Genomic DNA, 9,309 nt, shown 5'->3' with positions numbered 1-9,309 from the left:
GGGCCAAGTGTTAGACCTGTTGGTCGGAGAGCATTATGGCGGTAGCAATCATAACTCTGTTACTTTTACAATAGTCATGGAAAAGGATAAGTACATACAGCAGGGTATGGTTTATAATTGTGGGAAGGGTAATTACAATTCTGTTAGCCATAAATTGGGTAACATAAATTGGGAACAGATGCTGTCAGGGAAGTACACTACTGAAATGTGGAGATTGTTTAAGGAATGCATACTGCGTGTGCTCGATATGTTTGTCCCTAGCAGGCAGGGAAGATGCAGTCGAGTGAGGGAGCCTTGGTTCTCAAGAGAGGTCGAACGACTGGTTAAGAGGAAGAAGGATGCTTATGTAAGGTTTAGGAAACAAGGAACAGGAAAGGCTCTAGAAGGATACAAGTTATCCAGGAAAGAGCTGAAGAAAGGGCTTAGGAGAGCTATAAGGGAACATGGGAAAACCTTGGCTGATAGGATCAAGGAAAACTCCAAGGCTTTTTACACATACGTGAGGAATAAGAGAATTACCAGAGAAAGGGTAGGGCTGATCAAGGATTGTAAAGGGAATTTGTGCACAGAGCCAAAAGAGATAGGAGAGGTCCTTAATGAATACTTTTCTTTGGTATTCACAACTGAGAGGGACCTAGTTGTAGAGGAGGACAGTGTGAAACAGGCTGGTAGGCTAGAGGAGGTTGATGTTAGTAAGGAAGATATACTAGGAAGTTTGAGGAAGTTGAAGGTAGATAAGTCCCCCAGGCCTGATGGGATTTATCCAAGGATTCTATGGGAAGCGAGGGAAGAGATCACAGGGCCTTTAGCGATGATCTTTTTGTCCTCACTGTCCACGGGTATAGTGCTGGAAGATTGGAGACAGGCAAACATTATTCCCTTGTTCAAAAAAGGGAATAGGGATAACCACAGAAATTACAGGCCAGTTAGTCTTACATCAGTGGTGGGCAAATTATTGGAAAGGGCTCTGAGAGACAGGATTTATGATCACTTGGAAAGGCACAGTTTGATTCATGATAGTCAGCATGGATTTGTGAGGGGTAGATCATGCCTCACAAACTTTATTGAATTCTTTGAAGAGGTGACCAAACACGTGGATGAAGGTAGAGCAGTGGATGTGGTATACATGGATTTAAGTAAGGCGTTTGATAAGGTTCCCCGTGGTAGGCTCATGCAGAAGGCAAGGAGGCATGGGATAGGGGGAAATGTGGCAGATTGGATTCAGAATTGGCTGACACTTAGAAGACAAAGGGTGGTAGTGGATGCAAAATATTCAACATGGTGTTCAGTTACGAGTGGTGTACCACAAGGATCTGTTCTGGGTCCCCTTCTATTTGTGTTTTTTGTAAATGATTTGGATGAAGGAGTGGAAGGGTGGATTAGCAAGTTCGCGGATGATACAAAGGTGGGTCGCGATGTGGACAGTGCGGAGGGCTGTTCTAGGTTACAAAGGGACATTGATAGGATGCAGAGCTGGGCTGAGAAGTGGCAGATGGAGTTTAACCCTGAAAAGTGTGAGGTGATTCATTTTGGAAGGACAAACTTGAAAGCAGAATACAGGGATAACGGAAAGATTCTTGGCAGTGTGGAGGAGCGGAGAGATCTTGGGGTTCATGTCCACAGTTCCTTGAAAACTGCCACCCAAGTTGGTAGAGTTGTTAAGAAAGCGTATGGTGTGTTAGCTTTCATTAATAGAGGGATTGACTTCAAGAGCCATGAAGTTATGCTCCAGCTATACAAAAGCCTGATGCGGCCACATCTGGAGTATTGTGTCCAGTTCTGGTCGCCTCATTACAGGAAAGATGTGGAAGCGTTGGAAGAGGTGCAGAGGAGATTTACCAGGATATTGCCTGGAATGGAGGGAAAGTCTTACGAGGAAAGGTTAAGAGAGCTAGGGCTTTTCTCTTTAGAACGACGTAGAATGAGAGGTGACTTGATAGAGGTGTACAAAATGATCAGAGGTATAGATAGAGTAGACAGCCAGAGACTTTTTCCTAGGGTGGAGGTAGCTTTTACGAGGGGACATAGTTTTAAAGTGAAAGGAGATAGATATTGGGGAGACGGCAGAGGGAGGTTCTTTACTCAGAGAGTGGTTGGGGCGTGGAATGCATTGCCGGAGAGGGTAGTGGAGTCGGCCTCATTAGGGGCATTTGAGCGGCTATTAGATAGACATATGGATGATAGTATAAGGTAGGGGTGGAGGTTAGATAGACCTTAGGATTAGGGTAAAAGTTCGGCACAACATCGTGGGCTGAAGGGCCTGTACTGTGCTGTACTGTTCTATGGTCTATGTTCTTTGTCCCTTGAGTCTATTCAGCTTCCCCATTCCTTTGCAGTGATACCTTTCACCCTAACTACTCCTTATGGTAATGAGTTCCATATTCTAACGACACTCTGGTTCAAGAAGTTTCTCCTCAATTCCTGACTGATTTTTTTCAGCGACTATCTGAAACTGGGATACACAGTCCAACGAGAATATGACAAGACAGGTAGATCTGAGCGAAATGCTGCCTGCAATATGGGAACCTGCCACCTGGTGGCGATGCTGCCCCAGTTTCCGGGCTGAATACCGCTCTTTGCAATATTTGACTTGCCCATTGCAATGCGGTCTTGGCATTTAAATATTTTTTTCCTCCACCCACAACTTGTGTGGGTGTGTGGGGATGATTCTGAGATTAGCATGTGAAAGTGCAAGAGTACAAGTGTTAGTGTGTCTGTTAGTGAATGCATTATTGCGAGTGCGCGAGTGTCTGTATGCGTGCGTTAGTGCAAATGCGAGAACGTGGCATGTATGAAAGTGAATGTGAGAGAGGTTGAGTGTGAGATCAGTGTGTGAAGTGATTGAGTAAGAACATGTCAATGAGTGTGATTTCAAATAATTTTGTGAGTGTATTGAGAGTGTGTGTGTGATTGTGTAAGTGTGCATGAGTGCATGTATAAGAGTGGTGAGAACGTATATGTGAGAGAAGTGGGAGAGAATGTGACTGTGACTAAGTATCAGTGAGTATAATTTTGTGAGTGTGCACGAGAGTGCATAAGTGTGTGCGTGGAGAGAGTATGAGTGTAAATATCAGTGTGTGATTTGAGTAATTTTGAGAGTGTGCATGTGTGTGTAATTGTGTGAGCCAGTCATAGAGCACAGAAACAGACCCTTTGGTCGAACCAGTCCACCCAACCATGTTGCCAAACCAAAGTAGTTCCACCTGCCTAGGCCCATATCCCTCCAAACCTTTCTTATTCACATATTTATCCAAATGTCTTTTAAACGTTGCAACTGTACCCACATCCACCACTTCCTCTGGCAGTTCATTCTACACATGAATGACACAGTGTGTTAAAAAGTTGTCCCTCGTCCTTTTTAAATCCTTCTCCTCTCACCTTAAAAATATACCCCCTAATCTTGAAATCCTCCACCCTAGGCAAAAACACCTACCATTCACCTTATCTATGTGCCTCATGATTTTATAAACCTCTACAAGGGTCAGCCCTCAACCTCTCAGTGAAAGAAGTCCCAGCATATCCAGCTTCTGCTTAAAACTGAAGCCGTCCATTCCTGGCAACATCCTGGTCAATCTTTTCTAAACCCTCTCCAGCTTGATAATTGCCTTCTGTTTTCTAGCTGGACAAGTTAGACAACTCCAACCAGGATGTTATGAATTAATTCACCCAGGTGTCCCACAATACCAAAGCAGTCAAATAATTACAAACACAATCCGGTACCAATGCAAAACAGCCCCCAACTTTATTAGGAAAAATGTTACAATAATCTTTAATACTAAACATATTAATCTTATTTGGCCCCTTAAGCTTACAATACTTCCTGAGTCTCTTGTAGATTTACGCAGTCGTTCTGTCGTCTGTGGGTCTGTGAAGCTGCTTTCTTTTCTCTTTGTCTGTGCATGGTCAGCTGGTCTCGGCCTCTTGCCATGCTCGTCTCCTCGGAAGACCTCCAGAAGATTCAGGAGAGATCGGTCTGCAGGTGTACTCGGTTTTTATACCTTTTTGGTGGCTTTCTGGAACTTCCCATAGTTCTGGCCAATCAGGGACACTCACGATAGTTTGAAACATTGTCAATTACTTGGATAGCTTGCTACTGTTTGTTCCTTTGTGCAGCAGGACCCTGTGCCTTTTTGTCTGGGCCCTCTTTTGTTTCATGGATAAGTTGTTGGAGGTACCGCGTCCAGGATAACTGTTGTCTTTTACATTATGCTAATGCCATTAGCACCTGGCTGCTGTGTTTGCACTGTGTCCGGTGAGTGGGTTTTGTGATTTCAGAGTTTTACTTGGCTAATGTACCCAGCATCCCTTGCTGAACAAGGCCTACCAACATCCTGTACGACCTCAACATGATGTTCCAATCCTACACTCAAAGGTCTGAGCAACGAAGGCAAGCGTGCTAAACGCCTTCCTCACTGCCCTGTCTACATGCAATGCAAACTTCAAAGAATTATGTACCTTAACCCTAGGTCTCTCTATTCCACAACACTTCCCGAGGCCCGACTTTTAATCGTATAAGTCCTGCCCTTGTTTGTTTTACTGAAATAAAATACCTCACATTTATTCAAATTAAACTCCATCTGCTACTCCTCAGCCCTTTGACCCAATTGATCAAGATCTCTTTGTAATATTAGATAACGTTCTTCACTATCCACTATACCACCAATTTTGGTGTCATCCGCAGAGTGTGTGAGCATAAGCATCAGTGAGTGTGATTTTGAATAATTTTATGCTGTGTGTGAGAGTGTATGACTCTGTAAGTGTTAGAGAGTATGTGTGTGTAAGTGTCAGTATCAGTGAGTGTGATCACGAATAATTTTGTGAGAGCGCGTGTGTGTGAGAATGTGAGTGCGTGTTTGTATAAGTGTGTGCTTGCATGAGATTTTGTGTACACGAGAATGTGTGTGTGCGTGTGAGAGTGTGTGTGTATCTCTGTGTGTGTTAGCGCATGTGTATGTGTGAGTTTTCGTGAGTGTGAAGGGGAAGAGAGAGAGTTAGGTGTTACATCATGGGATCATTGACACTCAAGCCGTACACTCAGATAAACACAAACAGGCATGGTCTCAGACACGTACAGATAGCCTTGCTCACGGTCAGAAACTCCATCTGCATCAGACACACACACACATAGAGAAAAATAGACATTCCGGTTATGACACACAAGTTCAGAACCTCATTGGACGACCCATCTTGACGCACACTGTGTAATCCCCACATTCTCCACAGTCTTGTGTCAGAATGGGGGTTTAAGGGGCAGTCATGTGCCAAATGTTTTAAACTCTCAGACTTGACTGAGAGATCCAACATGAAGATAAGAGATCAAAGTTTGAAAGTCAGGTTTGAAAAGGCTGCAAAGGTGCAGAACGGGAAGAGGCAAGGAGAAACAGAGAGAGAGAGAGAGCGTTAGATCTGGAAGTCACACTGACAGCAGGAAAATCCTGAGAGAGAACCTTAGCAAATATCACCATGATCTGAGATAACAAGGTGTAGAGCTGGATGAACACTTCAGGCCAGGCAGCATCAGAGGAGCAGGAAAGCTGATGTTTTCGGTCTGGACCCTTCTTCAGAAATGGGGGAGGGGCAGGGGGCTCTGAAATAAATAGAGAGAGGGGGAGGGGGTGATAGAAGGTGGATAGTGGAGCAGATAGGTGGGAGAGAAGACGGATAGGTCAAGGTGGTGGGGATGAAGCTAGTCAAGGTGATTGTAAGTAGGGAGTTGGGATGGGGGTTGGTCAGTGAGGAGGGAGGGGCGGGTAGGTGGGAGAGAAGACAGACAGGTCAAGGAGGCGGGGTCGAGAGGGGGTGTTGGTCTTGGAATGAGGTGGAGGGTGGGGAGATTTTGAAGCTTGTGAAGTCTATATTGACACCATTGGGCTGCAGGGTTCCCAAGAAAAATATGAGGTGCTGTTCCTCCAGCCTTCAGTTGGCATCATTTGGCACTGGAGGAGGCCCAGGATGGACATGTCGTCCAAGGAGTGGGAGGGAGAGTTGAAGTGGTTCGCGACTGGGAGGCGTTGTCGTTTGTCAAAAACCGAGCTGTTCTGTGTGTGTGGGGAGGGATTGCAGGGTCAGAGAATTTTATAGGCTAGTGCGGGACCAATGTTTTTCTTTATTCATTAACGGGATGGGCGTCGCTGGCTAGGCAGCATTTACTGTTAATCCCTAATTGCCCAGATGGTAACCACGTTGCTGGAGTCACATGTACGCCAGACCAGGTAAGGATGGCAGTTTCCTTCCCTAAAGGACATTAGTGAACCAGATGGGTTTTTCCTGACAATGGACAGTGGATTCATGGTCATCATTAGATTCTTAATTTCAGATATTATATTGAATTTAAATTCCACCATTGCCGTGGTGGGATTCGAACCCAGGTCCCCAGAATGTTATCTGGGTCTCTGGATTAACAGTCCAGCGATAATATCACTAGGCCTTCGTCTCCCACTAAATGCTTCATCTTTTTTAAACTGCACTGATATAAGTAACAAGGCTTAAAAAAGATTTTAATAAACAAGGAGTGGTCAAGCTTTTGCTGTCCTAGAATTAACATCTCAATGGTCAGGGAGATTCAACAAGGTTCCTGTTCTGACATTAACATCTCAAAGGGACAAAGATCTCTCAGGGAGGGGACTGAGACATTACAACGTGCCAGACCCTCCAGGCGTGGAGACAACAAACACCTCACTAGAAATAAATGACGACAAGAAGAGATAGAGAGTGTGGGTACTGTTGGAATCTCAATGCCAGTTTTGTGTGAGATAACACAGTTTAGAGAAGGGTCCCAACCCAAAATGTCAGTTTTCCTGCTCCTCTGATGCTGCCTGGCCTACTGTATTCCTCCAGCTCCACACTGCGTTATCTCTGACTCCAGCATTAGCAGTTTTTAATATCTCTGAGCCAGTTTCGTGTGTGTCTGTTTATTAATATTTCAAGTTTCTAGTTTATTGCTGTCTCTTTTTTGTATTTTAGTATTGCTGTGGTGTTATGCAACATGTTGGGGGTTTGGGAACAGAAATGAATTTCTGAAGAAGGGTCTAGGTCCAAAACGTCAGCCTTCCTGCTCCTCTGATGCTGCTTGGCCTGCTGTGTTCATCCAGCTGTACACCTTGTTATCTCAGATTCTCCAGCATCTGCAGTTCCGACTATCTCTTGCTGTGTAATATTGCTTCCAAAATTTCTCGTTGCCCCCTTTGAACTTATCTTTCTCTTTTAAACCCAAGGAGACTTGCAACGTGAAGATCTGAAATGTTTGGGGCCCCAAAGGACAACCTCCAGGATGTGGGGGCTGGGGGGGGAAAGCAGACTTTGGCCTGAGGCCTGTTTGACAGGCTGCACCCTGGGGCCCACATGAATCATGTCTGTTGAATATATCGTCTACAATAAATGCTACAGTCTCCTTAAACAGAGCACGAACAGAGCACAAGATTAAATATGAGAGAGATAGATCAGAGATGGGGGAGAGTGATAGAGAGATCAGAGATGGGGAGAGAGAGAGATATCAGAGATGAAGAAAGAGAAAGTGGGGGAATGGGTGAGGTGATGTAAATTTTTCAGGCAGCAGGACTGTTCCTTGCTGTCACCCCAGTGCCAGAATTGAACCCTTAACCGGCATCAGTGAAACACAAACCAGCTGCTGTCACACCGCGGTTTGTGGGATCTTGCTGTGTGTCAACCACCTGCAGCTTGTCCCACATTGCAACAAATGGGCTGCCTTCAAAAATGCAGTTGACAAGAAGCTTGGATTTTTAGATTTTATGTCTGTCCATCTCTCTCTCTCTCTGTCCATCTCCTTTCTGCACCTTCCTCAAGACTATGTGCACAGGAGAGAGAGAGACAGAGGGAGAGAAAGAGAGCAAGAGAGAGACAGGAGTTTGAGATAAGTTAGTTTCTGGAATTACAGCAGATAGTTAAAACTTAAGCAGCGTCGCAGAGGAGAAAGGAATCAGATTATTGGGCCAGCTGCTGCTATGTTATGGAGGAATGAGATCTTGCTGTGCAAGAATTGCTGCAATGCCATCATTGGGGGCAGTGAGTGTTTTAATCAGCTAATTCGTCATTTTATGACATTTTTTAAAGGGTATGGCAGGAGAAGTCAAACCATAACTAATGCATTGCTGAGAGATTGTCTGTAAACTGCTGAGAGAGGAAACCCTGGAATCTTGCCGTGTCATCTCTCTCTTTCTTGCTCTGCCTATTAACTAATCCCGCCTTATTTTTCCTGGGGAATTGTTCACTCGGAAGATCCAAAGAGAGAGAGAGTCTCGGGGAAGGTGACCTTAAAACAACAGCATCAACAGGGAGGGGGTACACGGTCCTGAGATCTGATGCCTGTTCGACAGGCTGTACACTTTGGGGCCCACGTGAGTTGTGTCTGCTTATGACCCAGAGGTTTGATTTCCTCTGTGGGACCCTGGTCTTTTTAGGGGCGTCTGGTTAATTGGGCCCTGTCGGATTGTGGCCCTGTCATTTTAAAATGGATTTGAAGCCTGGGGTTAAAGTAACTGGGGCCTGGGGATTTGACACAAACATGTTACTCCTCCACCCAGTGAGCGTCTGACAGATGGGACTCCACAAGGAGGAAATTAAAACCCTAAATGTGAAACACTCCCTAAAGACTTGCTATACTGTCAGAGTAATGTGGGATGTGAATGGGGCAGGACGATATAATTTGAGATCCAAGTTGGGAGTCAAGTTGGCCATTTCCAATCAATTCACTGAGGATCTGGGAGGGTGTCTCTCTTCTTTACAGTCCTCTTCAGCTTTCTTTTGTCGTTTTATAAAACAAATAGTATCTCCCACAGGCAACAATGTCCCTCATCACTATTTTAAAATGGGGAGATAGAAATGTTTTTCATTATAAGGTGATTTCTGAGACAAAGGGGTAAGAAAGGTATGGACAGAGAGAGAGAGTGTGGGAGGGATGGAGGAGGGAGAGAGAGACAAACTTTGTTCGGAATAATCCCAATTGTCACTGAATGAACAAAGTGGCAGCAGAGAGAGAGAGAGAGAGAGAGATAGATAGGGAAGTAAAGAGACACAGACAGACAGGATGAGCCAGGATCTGAGGGAGTGGTGGTCAGCGGTGCAGTTTTCTGTCACTCTATCTCTAGAAACAGTCCCCAGTACGTCAGTGAAGATTACGGCCTGGGATAGAGAGAAAGAAAGAGACATTGACAGAGAGAGAGGGAGAGACAGAGAGTAAAACAGGCAGGGCTGGAGAGAGAAACAGAGATATTGAGAGACAGAAAAGAAGAAACAGACAAGAACAGAGAGAGAGTGTACAAAACAAGGACAGAGAGAGAGAGAAACAGACAG

The sequence above is a fragment of the Rhincodon typus genome, chromosome 35, assembly GCF_021869965.1.
Source record: "Rhincodon typus isolate 14 chromosome 35, sRhiTyp1.1, whole genome shotgun sequence".
NCBI lineage: Eukaryota > Metazoa > Chordata > Chondrichthyes > Orectolobiformes > Rhincodontidae > Rhincodon > Rhincodon typus.
Note: the sequence above shows the minus strand (reverse complement) of the source record.